The following is a 20,161-nucleotide window of genomic DNA, read 5'->3' on the forward strand; positions in this document are numbered from 1 at the left end:
TAAAATTTATAATAATAAAAGAATTAGACAATCAATCTCATTGGAAACTAAAAATCAATCATTAATCAAGATATTAAAATAAATCCAAAGAACGTAAAAAAAATATTATTTGGAGCGAAGCCATGCAATTAATTTCACGTGCAAATAAGAGTTTGAATATTTTCAGGAAGGAGAGAGCTTCTATACTTATTCAGAATACGACCTCCAATACTAAAGGCAGATTCAGATGTTACTGTAGTAATAGAAATGCTTAGCACATCATGTGCCATAACTGAACAGGATATTGTGTAGTATCCCTTCAATACTTGAGTACATCCAAATTACTAAAGCAGTCATAATCAAGTATTCGCTCTTCCAAATAAAGATCCAATTTAGATTTGTCATCATTAGATTTAGTTGCACTCCCATATTTCTTGAACTCCTAAAAAATTTTAAACACATTCACAACAAAAAAAGAGAAACAGATGAGATATCAGATATCAAATAACATATAGCTGAAAAAGAATTAAAATTTTAAAACAATAAATTTTAAAGAACATTCAAAACTTACACTAAAAATTTTTGTATCCTTGGTTTTCGCTCCTCTACTTGGCCTAGACAAAATATTGGATTGAGAATCACTTGCACTTGCACTTGATGATGCACTCGACTTACTTGTATATTGTTCATAGAGCTTGTACAATTTCATCTTCATAAAATCTCTTCTCTTCAGTAATAGAAGGATTAATCTTTGAGTAACAAAATTCTAGAAATTCAAGCTTCATGCGTGGATCAGGAATAGCTCAAAATGCAAGCACTATACTATACTCCTAATATTTATCAAACTTTTCTTTCATTCTTTGAGTCATGTCCTTGATAATCCCATCTTCACAATACAAATTATCATTCAACATACATTCAATTTTTTGAACTTACAAAAAATATAAGTTGAAAGTCGGATAAGATGAGCCAGAGATCTTATTAATAGTCTCATAAAATGGTTTCAAGAATTCATATATTTTCTTTCCTCTCCTCTATTCATCGTCTGTTGGACAATATTTGAAATTTCCATCAACCAATTGGAGACTAGCAAAAGTCTTTTTATATTTGAGTGCGCTATCAAGCATCAAATATGTTGAATTCTATCTGATTGATATATCTAACCTTAAACCAATTCCTACACCAAGACCCATTTGCTTAACACATTCTTGAAATTTTTTTATTTTTTCATCTGATCCCCTCACATATTTGACACTTTCTGATTTTATATAGGGATTCACTGGCCATCTTTGAGCCTTCTTGAACAATAAGATTCAGTAAGTGAGCAGAGCAACGCACGTGAATAAATTCTCTATTACACAATAAGCTATTTTGCAAATGATGATGACCTTTCAAAATATCTATCATGTTATCATTAGATGAAACATTATTTAAGATAATAGAAAATTTTTTTTCTCTATACCCCATTTTTTCAAGCAATCAAATATAGTTGAAGCCAATTCAACTCCAGTGTGGGGAGGTTCTTTATGAGCAAAATTGAAAATTTTATTGTTTAGTTTCTAATTTTTATCAACAAAGTAAGCAGTTAAACAAATATAATTCTCAGTAGTACATGCTGTCCATACATTAGAAGTCAAACACACTCTATTAGAAACCTTAGCCACAGCTTGTTTAAGCTTCTCTTTCTCTCTCAAATAATTTTTTTGAACATCAGCCACAGCAGTATTCCTAGAATTTATCACCACATTTGGATTTATATACTTTGCTCAAGATCTAATCTTATCATATTCAACAAAATTATAAGGCAAGTTATGTTTAATGATAGCTTTTGCAAGCATTTCACAAGAAATCATTTGATCTATTTTTTTAGACCTTATTTTTTTTACTTGATCAATGATCATTTCTTTCATATTATGATATTCAACTATTTTACAACTTTGCAAATGACGATGCAAATGTGAAGTTCCATAATTTGAACCACCAAGTTTAGGATCAACTCTATACTCATGCTTGTAACTATTACATGTTGCTCTTTCAATTCCATCTTTTGCTTTATCAATTTTTGAAAAAAAAATTCAAACATCTAATATTTCTATTTTCTATTTCTTATTCACTGATCCAGAAATATTAGATTTAGTTCCAGTTTTGATTGAAATTTATGACGATTGAGATTCCATAATTTTTCAAAAATCTTACATAAAAATCATAAAATATAATAAACAAAAAGATACTATCATTGATTCAGTCTATCATGACTAATGAAATAGTTATTTAATTAATATTTTAATATTAATTTAACATCGAAGACGATGAAGAGTAAACTGTAAAGCAGTAAAGCCTAAGAGCCGAGAGGGAGAGTCGGAGAGAGAGTTGGAGCAGATCATACCGAGCGAGCCCGAGAGGGAGAGAGGGCCTGGACTCTGGTCCTGGAGCCTGAAGCGAGATGGAAAGAGATCGAGAGAGGCAGAGAGCCTAAGAGGAGGAGAGCCTCAAGTGGTTGAGTTTGGAGAGTGGAAAGAGATCGAGAGAGCTTGAGGGGAGGTCGGAGGTGGCGCGGGTCTGACTCGGAGAGGAGAGAGATCGAGAGAGCTCGAGGAGGAGGAGCTGCGGTCGGATTTGACTCGGAGGTGGCAGCATCGACAATGAGGAGGAGGGGGATCGCCTGGAGGTTGGATAGAGGAGCGTCCGTCGATGGAAGGGAGGAGAGGCCCGAAGGAGGAGGGGGATCGTTCGGAGGTTGGATGGAGGGGGCGTTCGTTGGCGAAAGAGAGGAGAGGCCTAGAGGAGGAGGGGGATCGTCCGGAGGTTGGATGGAGAGGCGTCCGTCGGTGGAAGGGAGGAGGGGGCCAGCGTATCTTAATTCATGATCGAACTCGAAGGTCGGAGGCGGTGGCACCGACAACCAGGAGGAGGAGGGGAGATCTGTAGAGTTGAGGGGTGAAAGGGAGAGGAACCGACGAAGGCGGTCATCCTGCTGCTATGTGGTGGCGGTCGGCGATGTGGGGCAGCAGAGCTCAAGATTAAAAAACTAATAGGATCCTAGGGATTAGAAAACTAATAGATTTTTTTTAAGTTTTCATGGCCCACCTGGGATAGCTCGACCCTATCCATATTAGCTCTTAGACTAATGTGGGGTGGGCAAAACAGGTCCGATTGTTATTTGGGCTATTCATATGGCAGCCTAGCCCATGCCATTTACAAGGTTGGGCCGGGCCGGCCCTATGGGCTAAGCCCATTTTGATAGCCCTAACTGTCATCGTCTCCTCTGCTGCCATCTTTTGATAACCCCTCACCCATCTCCTCTCTTCTTCTCTCTCTCCCTCCACCCGCGGTGCCATCTTTCGGTAACCCTTCCACCTATGCCTCCTCTCTTCTTCTTTCTCCTCCCACCCACGGCCGTCGTCTTCCGATAACCCTCCACCCGTGCCTCCTCTCTTCTTCTGTATCCTGCAATCGCTGTCTCATTTCCTCCCAAACCAAATTTTCCATCCCGCGGTCGCCATCTCCTCTCCTCCCAAACCCCCCACTGGCTATTAGTGAATATTTTGTATGAATTACATTCAAAAATTTATATTCTCATTATTTTTTATTATTGTTTCTTATTATTTGTGATAGTATAAACACAAACTGTAAACAACCCTGGGTAGGATAAACGCAATCGTGGATAGAATAAACACCAAGTACTTCAATTTTGAATAATAAATACAAACTCTGAATAATAAACATAAATTTCACTGGAATAAATATAAATTCTACGAAATAAATACAAACTTTGGGACGATAAATACAAACTCAGGATCAAAAAGTTGAGTCCAGGATAAACAACAAAGGGATATGGTACACAAAGCTATGCAAACCATCTCAGAATAAACACAAACTTCAAATAATAACAAATAGGTTCAGGATAAACACAAATTTTGGTTTGAGATTTGAGATGTGAGAGGAGATGGTGAGATGGGTTTGGAGATGGAAGCTAGGGATTTTGAGATGAGATCGTCGAGAAGGGAAAGAAGATGAACAGAAGAACAGGAGGAGCTGAGATGATATTTGGAATGTAGGCATAGGCACCTTACATGAGAATGTAGGCACCTTACATCCTCAAGGTGCCTAATTCCTTCCAGATGTAGGTGCCTATGTCCCAATGATGGGCACCTACCTTAGGGATTAAGGCGCCTACATCCCAAAGATAAGCGCTTTAATCCCAAGGATAGATGCCTATATCTCAAGGATAGCTCAGGCGCCTACATCCCAAGGATAGGTGCCAACATCCCAAGGATAGGCGCCTACTTTAAGGATTAAGGCACCTATCCTTAGGAATTAAGGTGCCTTTCCTTCCATATGTGGGTGCCTACATTTTTTCCTTGGTGTAGGCACCTACATTCGGTATATAGGTTTGGTGTAGGCGCAGACATATTTTTTATAAAGGAAGAATAATAAATTAAAAATTATAAAGTAGCATAATCCAAAACAAAATCAGAGAAAATTTACAGTAGCACCTTGACATTTATAGTAGCAAACAGACATTACAATAACCAAAATAAAGATAGGGCAAAACCTTGACGTATCTAGAGGAGAATAACAAGAGCTTGCACCACAACATTGGGAGTATAGCGACAGACACTAAAACAAAAAATAAATTAATGAATGAAGAGTTTAGTTGCCTAAAAGAGTTTTAGTCATTAAATGGTCATCAAGCGAAGGCATCTTCATGCATCCAGGTTTCTTCCTTCCAGGTTCCTTTCTTCCAAGTTCCTTCTTTTCTTTCAAGTTTATTCCTTCCAGGTTCCTTCCTTCCAGGTTCCTTCCAGCTTGATAGCTTAATGAAGGCACCTTCCTTCCAAGTTCCATCCTTCAAGATTTCTTCGTCAAAGGCGCCTTCATCAACCATAAAGGTGCATTCATTTAATTAAGGTGCCTTTGATACCTTCAGCACTGTAGCTCAAGAGTTAGGGAGGGCTTTAATATGATTTTTGATGGCCAAAGAGAATGGAAAAGATCAAGAATAAATTGATAAATCTCTCACAAAACTACTGAGATTGGCCGGTTCCCTTCGCTACCACCACAGATCTCAAAAAATATTCCATTCGCATCACAACGCAAGCTCTTTAGATTGGGTCATAATTTGAGTCTATGAAAAATATTCAAAATTTAAACCACATTAACATAGTTTGAATACATAAACAATAAGTCCTGCGAAAATAAATACAAACTATCAGAGGATAAATACAAACTTCAAATAATAAATACAAACTACGAATAATAAACACAAACTCTATACAGAGATAAACAAAAATGTAAATTCTGTATCGATAAATAGAAACTTCTCAGGATAAACACAAACTCGAGATTCAAATATTGAGTGATCCTAAGATCCACCCATAATAAACAAGAACAAGAGAGGAGGATAAATACTAAGTCGATAAATACACACTCTAAATCATAAATAAAATTATGAATAATAAACATAAATTTTATGCAGATAAATAAAAATTATGAATAATAAATGTAAACTCTATGTCCATAAACAAAACTTTTGATCTTGAGTTTGTATTTATTCTAGACAGTTTGTGTTTATCACCCCAGAGTTTGTGTTTATTCTGCAGTGTTTATATTTATTCCAGTGGAGTTTGTATTTATTATTCAGAGTTTGTATTTATTATTCAAAATTTTTGTTTATTATTTTAGAATACTTGGTGTTTATCCTACCCATGATTGTGTTTATCCTATCAGGATTATTTACAGTTTGTGTTATTATTCTGGAGTACTTGATATTTATCCTACTTACGGTTGTGTTTATCCTATCAAGATTATTTGCAATTTGTATTTATCTTATCACAAACAATGAGAAACAATGAAAATATAAATTTTTAAATATAATTTATACAAAATATTTGCTAATGGCTGGTAAGGGATTTGGGAGGAGAGGAGATGGCAGCCGTGGGGTGGAGAACTCAGCTTGGGAGGAAATGAGACGGCGATCACGAGATGGAGAAGAAGAGAGGAGGCGCAGGTGGGGGGTTATTGAAAGACGACGGTCGTGGGTGGGGGGAGAGAGAAGAAGAGAGGAGGTGCAGATGGGGGTTTATCGAAAGATGGTGGTCATGGGTGAGGGTAGAGAGAAGAAGAGAGGAGGTGGGTGGGGGGTTACCGAAAGACAGCAACAGATGAGACGATGATGGTTGCACGCACACCTCACCTACATGGAGTATGTAGGCGCCTACATGTGAATTATAACTAACCTACAATTCACATTCACATGTAGGTGCCTACAATTGAATTGTAAGCATCTACAATTCACATGCTCCTAGACGAGACGTCGCATATCCGTCGGGTCTGGCTGCACCACCGTCGGTCTCCGTCGGTCCATCGCTAGCCTCCATCGTCTCGTTTGTGGCCTCTTCCACATGTAGGCGCCTACATGAATTGTAGGTGCCTACATGTAAATTGTAGGCACCTGCAATTCAATTGCAGGTGCCTGCAATTGAATTGTAGGTGCCTACAATTTACATGTAGGCACCTACAATTGTAGGTGCCTGCAATTGAATTATAGGTGCCTATAATTCACATGTAGGCACGTACAATTGAATTGTAGGTGCTTACAATTCAATTGTAGGCACCTACAATTCAATTGTAGAGAATTGTAGGCGGCTACAATTCTCATGTAGGTACCTGCATGCTCCTAGATGAGAAGCTCGAGCGTCCATCGGACTTGGCTACACCACCATCGATGGAGGTCTTAGACGAGGAGCTCGTGTGTCCGTCGGACTTGGCTGCACCACCGCCGGTGGAGCCTCCGCATGTAGGCACCTGCATGAATTGTAGGCGCCTATAATTCAATTGTAGATGTAGGTGTCTATAATACACATGTATGCGCTACATGCTCCTAGACGAGGCTCTTAGGTGAGGCATCGCGTGTCCACCGGACCTGGCTGCTCCGCTAATGGCCTCCTCCATATGTAGATGCCTACATGAATTGTAGGAGCCTACATGTGAATTGTAGGTGCCTACAATTCATATATAGACGCTACATACTCCGAGACGAGGCACTCGCACATCTGTCGGGCCTGACTGCGCCGTCGCCAACCTTCACCGCCCTACCGACGGCCTCCTCCGCATGTAGGTGCCTACATGTGATGAAGAGAGGAGGCACCTGAAGATGCCTTCATGAATTCTTCCAGCTTCCTTCATGAATCCTTCCAGCTTTCTTTATCAATTTCTTCGATTTTAGGCTTAAATTTTGTTGATTTATTAACCATATTCCATGAATGAAAGAGGAAGAAGAGGACGCGGGTCCTCTGTTCTGTAGAGATAAAAAAAAATATTCATGAAGACTAAAAGTACCCATGTACAACTCTAAAAGCTGTCCGAAATCTATCATGATAATATATGATAGCAGTTTGTATAATAAAATATCGATAAATAGAAACTTTACAAGATAAACACCGCAAACCTCACAAAAAATTCCATTAGGATCATAAAGCGGGGTCTTTAGGTCGGGTCATAATTCGGAGCTTTGCATAAAATCAAAAATATAAATAATAAATATAAATTTTATGTTGATAAATAAAAATTTTTCAGGATAAATACAAACTCGGAGTTCAAAAGTTGAGTGATCCAATGACCTATCCAAGATAAAACACAAGATCATAACTAAGTCCTACCCAAATAAATATAAACTATATGAAGAAATTAAATAAAATATAAATATTTATATAGCTTAAATGTCTATATCATCAAATGAAAAATAATTTAGAGTTTCGAGCCCATTACAAAATACAAAGTATTACAATGACGGCACACCAAGCACCGCACAGAAGAAAAATAACAAACAAAATGACAGCAGAAAGTTCTTTCTAATATTTTGCCATGACAGCAGAAAGCTCTTTCTAATATTTTACCATATTTCGCACTGATATGCCGATATTGCAGTCGAGTTTCAGCCTTCGAAACTTGGTGACCAAAAAATTTTTAAGCATAACTAACTCACGATCAAGTCGGCAAGGGCAGTTTCAAATTTGCTGTTCTGCCAGAAGGTCTGTGTTTGGTGTCAAGTCCTACATATTCTGAAAATGTGAGAACAATAAATTTTAAAGCGATTATAGAACTTCTAAAAAGTGTCGACTATCCTCCGACGTCTCAATGAGATTTGTTCCCTCAACGTGCCGACTATTCGTCGCCCCAGGCATAGTAGGGGTGCAAGAAGTGGGCCTGAGGAGGTCTCTGAGAACCCAGGAGCGGCAAACGGATCATCATCGAGGGACGGCACGGTCCAGCTATCCTAAAAGAGCTAGTACTCTACAAAAGCATCAGAGAGACTATCATCGAAGCTATACTCTCTCTAGACATGAAACAGGAGAAATCCCTTGAAGCCATGGATATGAGCTTCTTTGAAGTAAAAATGGTAATTTTCAATACCTCTCAAGTTAATACGAAGCTTGCATGATGGCTCTACCTCAAATGACGAGCAGTGGCCTTGATTGAGAAGCTGAGTGCTGTCGTGCCACCGCCCGCAAAGATATTGCCCACCCCATCATTGCACAATGAAAAGAGGAGAAAGAGCCAATATAAAAAGAGTAGCATCCTTTAACCCCTCCTGTTAAGTCACGGGTGCTTTTTTTTTTTGAAGACATGCAGATGTATAGTGAATTCATGGGACAGAAGTGCAGGCACTTCTCAAAAAATACGTGCACATCTAAAAGTGAATCAAAAATTTTTTAGGATAAATATTAACTTGTGATTTCAAATTAAGTGATCCTACGTCCACCCACGATAAATAAAGATAAATATTAAGTCCTGTGGAAATAAACATAAACTAGCAGAGGATAAACATAAACTCGAAATAATAAATAAAAATTATGAATAATAAATACAAATTTTGTATCGATAAATAAAAATTATGAATAATAAATATGATAAATAATTTTTTTTTAAGATAAATACAAACTCATGGTTCAAAAATTAAGTGATTCTAAGGTCCATCCATGATAAACAACAAGAGAGAGGATAAATACTAAGTTCTACGGACATAAACGATAAATACAAACTCTAAATAATAAACAAAAACTATGAATAATAAATATAAATTCTATATAAATAAAAATTATAAATAATAAACATAAATTTTGTATCAATAAATAAAAATTTTTCAAGATAAATACAAATTCACGGTTCAAAATTAAGTAATCCTAAATCCACTTATGATAAACAATAAAAATAAATATTAAGTCCTATGAAAATAAACACAAACTATCAGAAGATAAACATAAACTTTAAATAATAAACAAAAACTATGATAATAAACACAAACTCTATGCCAATAAATAGAAACTTTTCAAGATAAATATAAACTCGCAGTTTAAAAGTTAAATGATCCTAAAGTCCACCCATGATAAATAATAAAAGAGAGGATAAATACTAAATCTTACGGATATAAACACAAATTATCAAATTATCAGAGGATAAATACAAACTCTAAATAATAAATAAAAACTCTGTACTGATAAACAAAAACTATGAATTTGTGTTTATCTTGGAATGCATTTATTATTCACTACTACAAAATAGGTTATTAGCGACAAAAAATTTTCATCGCTAATAACCTATTTTCATAGCTAATATTTTATCATCAATAATCACGTCATTGATAATATTTTATGATGAAAATTTTTTTATTATAAATAATTTTTTTATTTACGATGAAAAATTTTTATCATTAAAAAAATTTATTTTTTTGAAAACTATTTACGATGAAAAATTTTAGTCATAAAAAAATATTTACGATGAAATTTAATATTGCTAATAAATAATAGATTAATAGCAATAAAAATATTTTTATCGTTATTAATTTAATTAAAAAATTTTATAAAAATCAAAATTTTAAAAACTTTTAGAGATGAAAATTTTTCATCGCAAATAAAATTTTTTACGATGAAAATTTTTTATTGCTATTAATTTAATTAAAAATATTTATAAAAATCAAATTTATAAAAATATTAGCGATGAAAATTTATCAGAACAAATGTGCTTATTAATGATGAAAATATTTTCATCACTATTAATTTATTATAAAATTTTAATATTTTTAAATTTATTAAAAATTTTATTTACGACTAATTTTTCATCGTAGTAAAATCTTTTTGATGATGAATATTTCATCAAAAATTATTTCATCACTAATAATTTATAAATATTTTTTTAAAAAATAATTTATGAATATATATTTTTAATTTATAATCATAATATTTTTTATAAATAAAAAATAAAAAATTTACATAATAAACTTATAAATAAATTTTATTATTTTATTATATTAAATTAAAATTATAAGAGGTTTGAAATAAAAATAAAAAACTGCATAAAGAGGTCGTCAAGTGTCGGTATCTGTAGAAGGAGAACGAGTTGGGAAAGGAAAGTGCTCGAAAGAGCTTGAACTAGCCTGCTGCTGCCTCATCAGCTGTATCGTCCGCTCCATCTGCGCCATCTGTTCCATCATCTGAATTTGGAGCCGCTGATGCTCGTCGACGCGTGCAGCCAACTCATGAGCTCGCTGTCGATCCTCAATAGTCTGTCTCTGCACTTCCGTCAGTCGAGTATCGCAGGCAATATGGATGTCAGTCCTAGACGAGCGTGAGGATGAGGGAGCAGTGATTCCGTATCCTAGACTCCTAACATAATAAGATCTCGTACCAAGTATCTGATCACAGATCTCATTATCTGTGGGTACGGTCGAGCCCTCAGGGGTATGTTGGGATCTCATGTCTATCATACGATTCTGAAAATTAAAGTTATAACTTTTTTAATTTTGTAATAAAAATTAGACTGTGAATGAAAAAAATAATTAAAAAAACTTACAAAAAGCTCCTGACTCTCCGTCGTCCACTCCTCTGACCGTCGCTGGTGGGTTCGTTGGTAGATATCGATCTTATCAGGAAGCTCGTCACTCTCAGTATTTCTCTACAATTTGAGAATAATTAATTAAAATTTTTTTAAATAGCTAGAGAATTATATACTAATTTAAAATTACTTACCATCTGCTCTATGTGACCAACGAACGACCTCGAACCCCCACAATATGGTATAGTCTGTCTCACCCGATTCGCGACATTCTAAACACATCTTCTCTGTACAGTTATCAGTCAAATTAGTAAATAATAAATTTAATTTAAGAATAAATGATTCAATAATTAAACTTTAAAAAAAATTTGAATGTGTAATCTGATATGTCGGATCTTCATAATGCCGGCATATGACAGTCCAATCATCCATAAAGATGCTGTCATAGTGCCACTGCCGCACTGCCTCCTCCCTATGATCCTGCATCATATGGTACCAATACCGATGGATGCAGTGACGATAATCCTTGAAACGCGAAGATGAATGAGCATCCATGGCTCGTCGTACATGATCCTCCTCAAAATCAATAATATCAAAAATATCCTGCCAATAATAAATATTAGAAGAATACCATATTAATTAAATATTCACAGTATAATTTATTTTACCTGTAAGTGGGTGTAGAAAATCTCTCTCTGAGCCGGTACAACATGACGGCAATCGAAAAGCATCACGGAGACATAGCTGCAGCATATGATGCCCAGCTCGATCTGCCACGGCTCGTACCATCTCCTAATGGACCTGGTGTAACCGGGTGGTTTCTTGATACGGAGATACTGTCTCGGGTGCTTGCATCTCCAATACTCTGGAGCGAGGTTCTTCGATGGACCTCGCCGTCGCCCCATTGCCTATGAAGACTGATATGAAATAATAATAAATAAATCATTAATATGATAGCTATCCAAATAAAAAAAATCAAATTTTATTATATAAAAAGAATAATAATACCACTCGAACTTGCTTCACTCGAACCTGTTTCACTGGGACCTGCCAGTGCAAGACCTTCTGATGATGGAACTGGTGCGGTAGTAAAAATCGATAAAGGCACCTCAGCCTTCGAGATAGACAGCGAACACGAACGTCGTCGTCTGTCTCCTGGTGCCATACTTATAATTCTTGACATATAAATAAATATAATATTAAATAATAATAATAAAAACTATAAATAGTTGAGTATGCAATAAATATAAAATAAACTATAAGCAGTTGAGCATGTAAAATAATATTAACGAAAAATAGTAACACGAAACTTAATCCCAAGGACTCGTTGGTTTTTTATTTTTTTTCTAAAATATTTTTTATCTAAATTTTATTTATAATTTTTTATTTTTTTAAAAAATAATTTTTATCTAAAAATATTTTTTTTTAAATAATTTTTTTCTTGAATGAGCTTCGGACTCAGCCTCTCATGGCCCCTAATCCCATGATGCCGGCACCGTCACACACCTCGTACCATCCGGACTCGGCCCCCGTGACCCCCGCTCCCATGGCATCGGTATCTCATGCTGCCCGGACTCGGCCTCCCACGGTCCCTGCTCCCACGGTGCTGGCATTGTCACAGACCCTGCGCCGCCCGGATCAGATCCCGATCTGGATCCCAATTTGAATCCTGATCTCGATCCGGATTCTGATCTCGATCCAATTCGAATCGTGATTCAAATTCTATTTTTATTAATCAAATAATAAAATATTTTATTAATATTTTATTTTATTTATTTTATTTATTTTTTTTCATATTTTTTTTTATTTCTTTTTTTCTTTTTTCCCCCTCCTTTCTCTCTTCCCTTTCTCCCTCCCCACTGTGCAAACCCCTCCCCGACGCTGTCTCCACCGACGACAGCCTCTCCGGCCCCATCTCCGTCGCTGCCAGCCGCCCCCTCCCCAACCCCATCCCCCTCGGCCCCATCCCGCGTGCCTATGCCTCAGACCCCCTCCCTGCCGGCCGACCCCCTCCCCGGCCCCATCTCCGTCGCCGTCAGCTGCCCCCTCTCTGGCTCCATCCCCCCCTCCGACCCCATCCCGCCCCGCCCCCATTTGGATCCTGCCCCCTCCTCGTCGGCTGACCCCTCTCCGGCCCCATGGTGCCACTGGCGGCCCATGGCACCTCCCCCCCGCAGTCGGCTTTGCCTCTCAGTGGCCCGATCAACGCAAAAAAAAAAAAGAAAAGGTTGAAAATCTTACCTCCGGCGAACGGCGGGGGGCGCGGTCAGTGGACAGTGGATGGTGGCAGTAGAGAGGGGCTCACCAGTGGGAAGAGATGGAGGGGAGAACGTGAAGAGAGGAGAGCTCAAGGAGAGGGAGAGAGATAAGTGAAAGAAGAGGGAATAAGGGTTTCATGCAATTTCGTGCAAAGAGACGTCGATTTGACATTGATTCAAAGAGGAGGGGAATAATTTTTCATTGCTAATAACGTTATTAGCGATGAAAACTAATTTTCATCACTAATAATTCAAAAAAAATCTCCAATAAAACAATTTTGCCACAAAAAAATATTTGCGATGAAAAAATTTTTATCGTTAATAACGTTATTAGCGATAGAAAAATAATTTTCGTCACTAATAACTTTTGTCAAAAAAAAAATTCCTATTTTTTCGTTAAAAAAATTCTCTGCTAAAAAAGTTTTCTCACTAAAAAAATTATTTGTGATGAAAAAAATTTTTCATCGTTAACTATGTTATTAGCGATGAAAAAATATTTTTCATCGCTAATAATTCCTACCAAAAAAAATTGCCCCTATTTTTTAAAAAATTATTTGTGATGAAAATAAAATATTTCATCGTTAATTATCTTATTAGCAATGAAAAATAATTTTCGTTGCTAATAATTCTAGCCAAAAAATAAAAAATTATTGATAATGAAAAAGATTCGTCATTAATAATGTTATTAGCAACGAAAACTAAAATTTCATCACCAATAATTCTATAAAAAAATAAAAAATTTCTTACTAAAAAATTTTTTCATCTTAAAAAATTTAGTAAAAAAATTTATTTGGGTTGAAAACTAAATTTTAGTCATTAATAATCTTTTTAGCAACATAAATATAGTTTTTGTCAGAAATAATTTTTGTAAAAAAAAAATTTAATAATAATTTCATAAAAATTTAATTTTAGATTTTTCTCACTAAAAAAATTTTCTATCCAAAAAATTTAACAACAAAAAATGATATTAAAAAAATATTCATAATAAAAAATAAAATATTAATAAAAAAATTATATAAATAGTTAATTTATGATTTTTTCTTCAAAAAAAATTACATACATAAAAAAATTATGTACGCAAAATAATTACGTAATCATGTACCGTTGGATGAGAATCATTTTTCTGCTAATACATTGCAGATGTTAACTAATAATCAAACATAATTTATAATTAAAAAATCTAACTAATTAGATTTACTTTTTTGGTGGCAACAATACCATGACTTGAGATCTGCGAGCAGCTCAAATTTAATCTGCGAGCAGCTCAGACCCTTGAGATCTGATGCAAAAGGAGCATAGTAGAAAGGATAATACCTACTCAAGAGTATGTCATTCTTAAGATAAATTTTGAACTAGATGGCAATAACAAAAGTTCAGCTAGTTAGAGTGTATCTGCAACAAACAATCATCGTATATCAACTAAGACTATGAATGCACTCTTGAAAAATAATACTGAAAGACCCAGCAAAGGCCTTCCGCATATAGTTTAGAAGTAAATGACATATTTTAGTCCATCGAACAGTTGATAAAGTTTTATTTTTTATACAGTTGAAAGTTGATATTTTTTTTGAATCAAATTTCTTACATTTAATTTTCTGAGGCGGTTTGCTTCTAGATCTTATAGACGGTTGATTCGGTTATGGGTGAAGAATTTTGTTGCATCATCCAACAAAGTCTGGATACTGGAAGAATGATTCTTTTTCAATATCGAAAGTTATTTTTTAAATTTATAATTTTTTAATTATTAGTGATAAAATTATTTCATCATAAATAATGAAGTATTAGCGACGAAAATTTTTCATCGTAAATAATTGAGATCTAGTATCATGTTTTAATACATAAAGATTAAGTACCATGTAAATAACTTTCTTGTGGATCATGTTTTAATGTATAAAGATCAGTATCATTTTCTTTCTATGTTTTTGGATAGATACAAAGCCTTTGTACTTTATGACCTCTGGTCAGTCTATAAAACCAACAACCTATGCAAAATTGAGCAATGAGACAGATTCAGATAAACTTAGAGATGAAAAGTATTGTCACAAATAATAATAAACTTTTAATTTTCTTTCATCATAAATAATAGACTACTTACGATAAAAAAAATATTTTCATCGCAAACACTAAGTTATTTACGATGCAATATTTTTATTACAAATAATCTATAATTTTTATATATTTTAATTTTTTTAGAAATATTGGTGATGAAAATATTTTCATCATAAATAATTGACTATTTATGATGGATAAAATTTTTTTATCGCTAATAATCTATAATTTTTAATTTTTTTTATTTTTTTCATATATTAGTGATGAAAATTTTCATCATAAATAGATTAGTATTTACGATGAAAAGTCATTTTCCATCGTAAATACTCAATTATTTATGATAATATTTTCATCGCTAATAATCTATAATTTTTAATTTTTTTATTTTTTTAAATTTTAGCGATGAAAATTTTTCATTGTAAATAATTTATATTTGGATGGAAATTAGCTTTCCATCATAAATACTCAATTATTTATGATGTAATATTTTTATCATAAATAAATATTTAATTTTTAAATTTTTAAATTTTTTTATTTTTTATATATTAGTGAAGAAAAATTTTCATCGTAAATAGTAGAGTATTTGTGACTGAAATTGGTATTCATCACAAATACTTCACTATTTATAATGAAAATTTTTTGTCGCTAATAATATATAATTTTTAAATTTTTTTATTTTTTTCATGTATTAGTGATGAAAAATTTTCATCATAAATAGTAGAGTATTTGTGATGAAAATTTAATTTTCATCACAAATACTCTATTTTTTACGATGAAAATTTTTTATCGCTAATAATCTATAATTTTTAAATTTTTTATTTTTTTATATATTAGTGATAAAAAATTTTCATCATAAATAGTAGAGTAATTATGATGAAAAGTTAATTTTTATCATAAATAATTTACTATTTATGATAAATATTTTTCATCACTAATAATCTATAATTTTTAAAATTTTTAAATTTTTTATTTTTTTTAATATTAACAATAAAATTTTTTTATTATAAATAGTAGAGTATTTACGACAGAAAGTGACTTTTCGTCACAAATACTTTACTATTTATGATAAAAAAAATTTATCGCTAATAATCTATAATTTTTAAAATTTTAAAATTTTTTATTTTTTATATTTTAGTGATGAAAAATTTTCATCATAAATAGTAGAGTATTTGTGACAACAAGCCAATTTTCATCATAAATACTCCACTATTTACGATGAAAATTTTTCATCACTAAAATTTAAAAATTTAAAATTAAAATAAATATTTTATTATTTACGATGAAAATAATCATCATAAATAAATTATATTTATGATGAAATTTTTTTTCATCACTAATATGATACTATTTATGATGAAAATAAATATTATTGACGATGAATTTATTTTTTCATCATAAATACCTTTATTATCGATGAAAAAATTATCATCGTAAATAATTTGATCATAAAAACTTCCTTTTCTTGTAGTGATTCATAGTTTTTATTTATTATTCATTGTTTTTATTTATCTATGCAGACTTTGTATTTATTATTTATAGTTTCTGTTTATTATTCTATGTTTATCCTCCTGCTTTGTGTTTATTTTTGGCACAGAATTTGTAAATATTATGGGCACAAATTTTTTATTTATTATTTATAGTTTCTATTTATTATTCAAAATTTATGTTTATCTTTCGATAGTTTGTGTTTATTTTTTCAGAACTTATTTTATTTTTATTATTTATCATGGGTAGGCCTAGGATAACTCAATTTTGAACAGCGAGTTTGTGTTTATCTTAAAAAATTTTAAATACAGAGTTTATATTTATTATTCATAATTTTTATTATTATTCATAATTTTTATTTTTTTATAAATATTTTATATTTATTATTCGCAGTTCTATTTATTATTTAGAGTTTGTGTTTATCCTTCTGGTTTGTATTTATTTTTGGTTCAGACTTTATATTTATTATTTTTAATTTTTATTTATTATTTAGAGTTTATGCTTATCCTTTGATAGTTTGTATTTATTTTTTAAAATTTATTATTTATTCTTATTATTTATCATGAGTGGACCTAGGATCACTCAATTTTGAGCCACAAGTTTGTGTCATTCAATTTTAAACCATGAGTTTATGTTTATCTCAAAAAATTTTTATTCATCGGCACAGAATTTATATTTATTATTTATAATTTTTATTTATTATTTATATTTTTTGTTTATCAGACTTTGTATTTATTATTGATAATTTTTGTTTATTATTCAGAGTTTATGTTTATTTTTGTTGGACTTAATGTTATCCTTGTTATTTATTGTGGATGGATCTAGGATCACTTAATTTTTAACCATGAGTTTATATTTATTTTTTGTTTATCAACACTGATAGTTTCTGTTTATCTACATAAAGTTTGTGTTTATTATTCTATATTTATTATTCATAGTTTCTATTTATCTGCATAGAGTTTATGTTTATCCTCATATTTATTATTCATAATTTCTTTTTATTATTATGTGGAGTTTATGTTATCTCCGATAGTTTAAAGTGTTTATCCCAAGAAGTTTTCGGTTTGTTTTTGGATGTGCGCGCATGGCTAAACTTTTTGTCTATATGTCTGCATGTCCAAGGCACCCGTTACTTAACAGGAGCGGTCAAGGGACGTCTGTGATCTAATAGGGGCTATTAAATTTTCGATGAATCATTCATGCCTTCATGTAGGCACCTACGATTCTAAGTGCCTACAACAGAAAAGAAGAAGATGAACAGGAGCCAGGATGGAAAGAAGATAAATAGAAGGAGCTAGGATGTTGATCGAAATTTCAAAAATTTGATGAACCTGAATCAAATCGAATGAAACAAATCTATTTATGAATGTGAAAAAGAGGCGGCTGATTGTAGGTGCCTACATCCTGATTGTAGGACACCTACAACCAGGATGTAGGTGCCTTCCTTCTACTGGTTTCAGATCTATTCGTTATATTCGATCAGAACCAAGTTCACCAAACTATTCATCTTTTTTCCCCTCCAACCGTTTTATTCCTCTGTTGAATATTTTACATATGAATGAAAAAAATGATGTTGAATGATTTACATATGAATGAAAAAATGTAGTATGATGCATGGATAGGACTTAGTGTTTATCATCTTTCTTTTGTTTTGTATCACTCAATTTTTAAACTCCGAGTTTGTATTTATCTTGAAAATTTCTGTTTATCTACACTGTTTATTATTTAAAGTTTTTGTTTATTATTTAAAATTTATATTTATTTTTCGATAGTTTGTATTTATTTCTGCAGCACTTAGTGTTTATCCTCTTCTCTTATTGTTTATCCTTTGTTTATCATAAGTGGATCTAGGATCACTCAACTTTTAAATCTCAAATTTATGTTTATCATGAAAAATTTTTATTTATCGACATAGAGCTTGTATTTATTATTCATTTCTGTTTATCTGTATAGAGTTTGTGTTTATTCGCAGTCTGTTTGTGTTTATTGTTCGCAGTTTCTACTTATTATTTAGAATTTGTATTTATCCTCTGATAGTTTGTGTTTATTTTCGTAGGACTTAATATTTATCCGTTGTTCTTTCTAGTTGTTATCGTGGATGGATCTAGGATCACTCAACTTTTAAACCGCCCATCTCCTTCATTTCGATGGTGAATCGATGGATCCCAGGGTTAGATTGCTCCGCGGAGGTTGGAAACCAGGAATTGGGAGAAGGAACGGCGATTGTTGGTGATCTAAGCGATCTGTGGCATCCGGATTCGATTCCGTGAAGGTGTCGATGAAGACGCCTTCATGGTGAATAAAGGCACCTTCGGTGTAAGGGTTCAATGGCGTCGCATCTCTCTTTTTTATTTTTTTAACACGTCAGGTCAGCTAACGGACGATTTATACAAAATATTCATTAATGGCCAGTGAGGAATTTGGAATATTTGGGAGGAGAAGAGATGACGACCGTGGGGTGGGGAACTCGGCTTGGGAGGAGATGAGACGGCGATCGCAGGAGAGAGCAAAGAAGAGAGGAAGACGGTAGCCGTGGGTGGGGGGAGAGAGAGAGAAGAAGAGAGGAGGCGCGGATGAGGGGGGTTACTAGAAGATGGCGGTCATGAGTGGGGGAGAGAGAGAGAAGAAGAGAGGAGGCAGGTGGGGGTTATCGGAAGACGGTGGTGGAGAAGACGATGACGGTCGCACCGAATGCTTTTTTTTTTTATATGTCAGGTCAGCTAACGCCCTCCAAACTCTTCCGTTAGCTTATAAAAAAAGCTCTGAGATGCATGCCGATCCAACAGAGGGCAATCCGACCAGATGGGAGTTGGGATCTGGTCGAACGAAATCTGATCTATCTTATATATATATATATATAAAGATTTTTATGTATAAGTATGGTAGTCATCAAATTTATTAATGGGTAAGAGAGTAAAAAGAGGTACAGAGGATAAAAAGAGATCCCATTACAGAAGAGAAGGAAACTCCAACAACAAACATAATTCAAATTTGAAACACCCATCAATTAATAATTTTAAAATTTAAATTTGAATTTCAAAAAGATAGGGATGTCCGTCATGTCGTCGGTGGGAAAGAAGCAAATCTAATCGTTGGAGGAGATTGCCGAATTAATTGTCCCAAGACAGGAAAGGAGGGACCGCATCGACGCCTCCACCAAAAGTTGCTTTGAACAGCCATTCCTCCAACGTCTCGATGAAGCTAATAGGGAGAAGTGACTTTTGATGCAAGGCTGACAGATGAGAAGGGTTGACAAATGCTTCGATCTCGGCATCGGAAGAAAGAAGCAGACCGATGCTAAGATAAGAGTCGACCAAAGAAAGAGAGGGAAGGAAGGAAGTCCGATGGAAGTATTAAATGAGAAAAGAGAAGAGAGATAGAGTGAGGGAGAGAGAAAGAAGGGGAAGAAAATAGGGAGGCCCTACCGATGGATGGAAAGGCCGGCAACATCTCATGAGAGTTCGGAGAGGAAGATGAAAGATAGTCGTGGTTACCAATGAGAAAAGACCGACGACGCCCCTCACACACCCGATAGCAAAGAGATCTTTAACAACGCA

The sequence above is a fragment of the Elaeis guineensis genome, chromosome 16, assembly GCF_000442705.2.
Source record: "Elaeis guineensis isolate ETL-2024a chromosome 16, EG11, whole genome shotgun sequence".
Lineage (NCBI taxonomy): Eukaryota > Viridiplantae > Streptophyta > Magnoliopsida > Arecales > Arecaceae > Elaeis > Elaeis guineensis.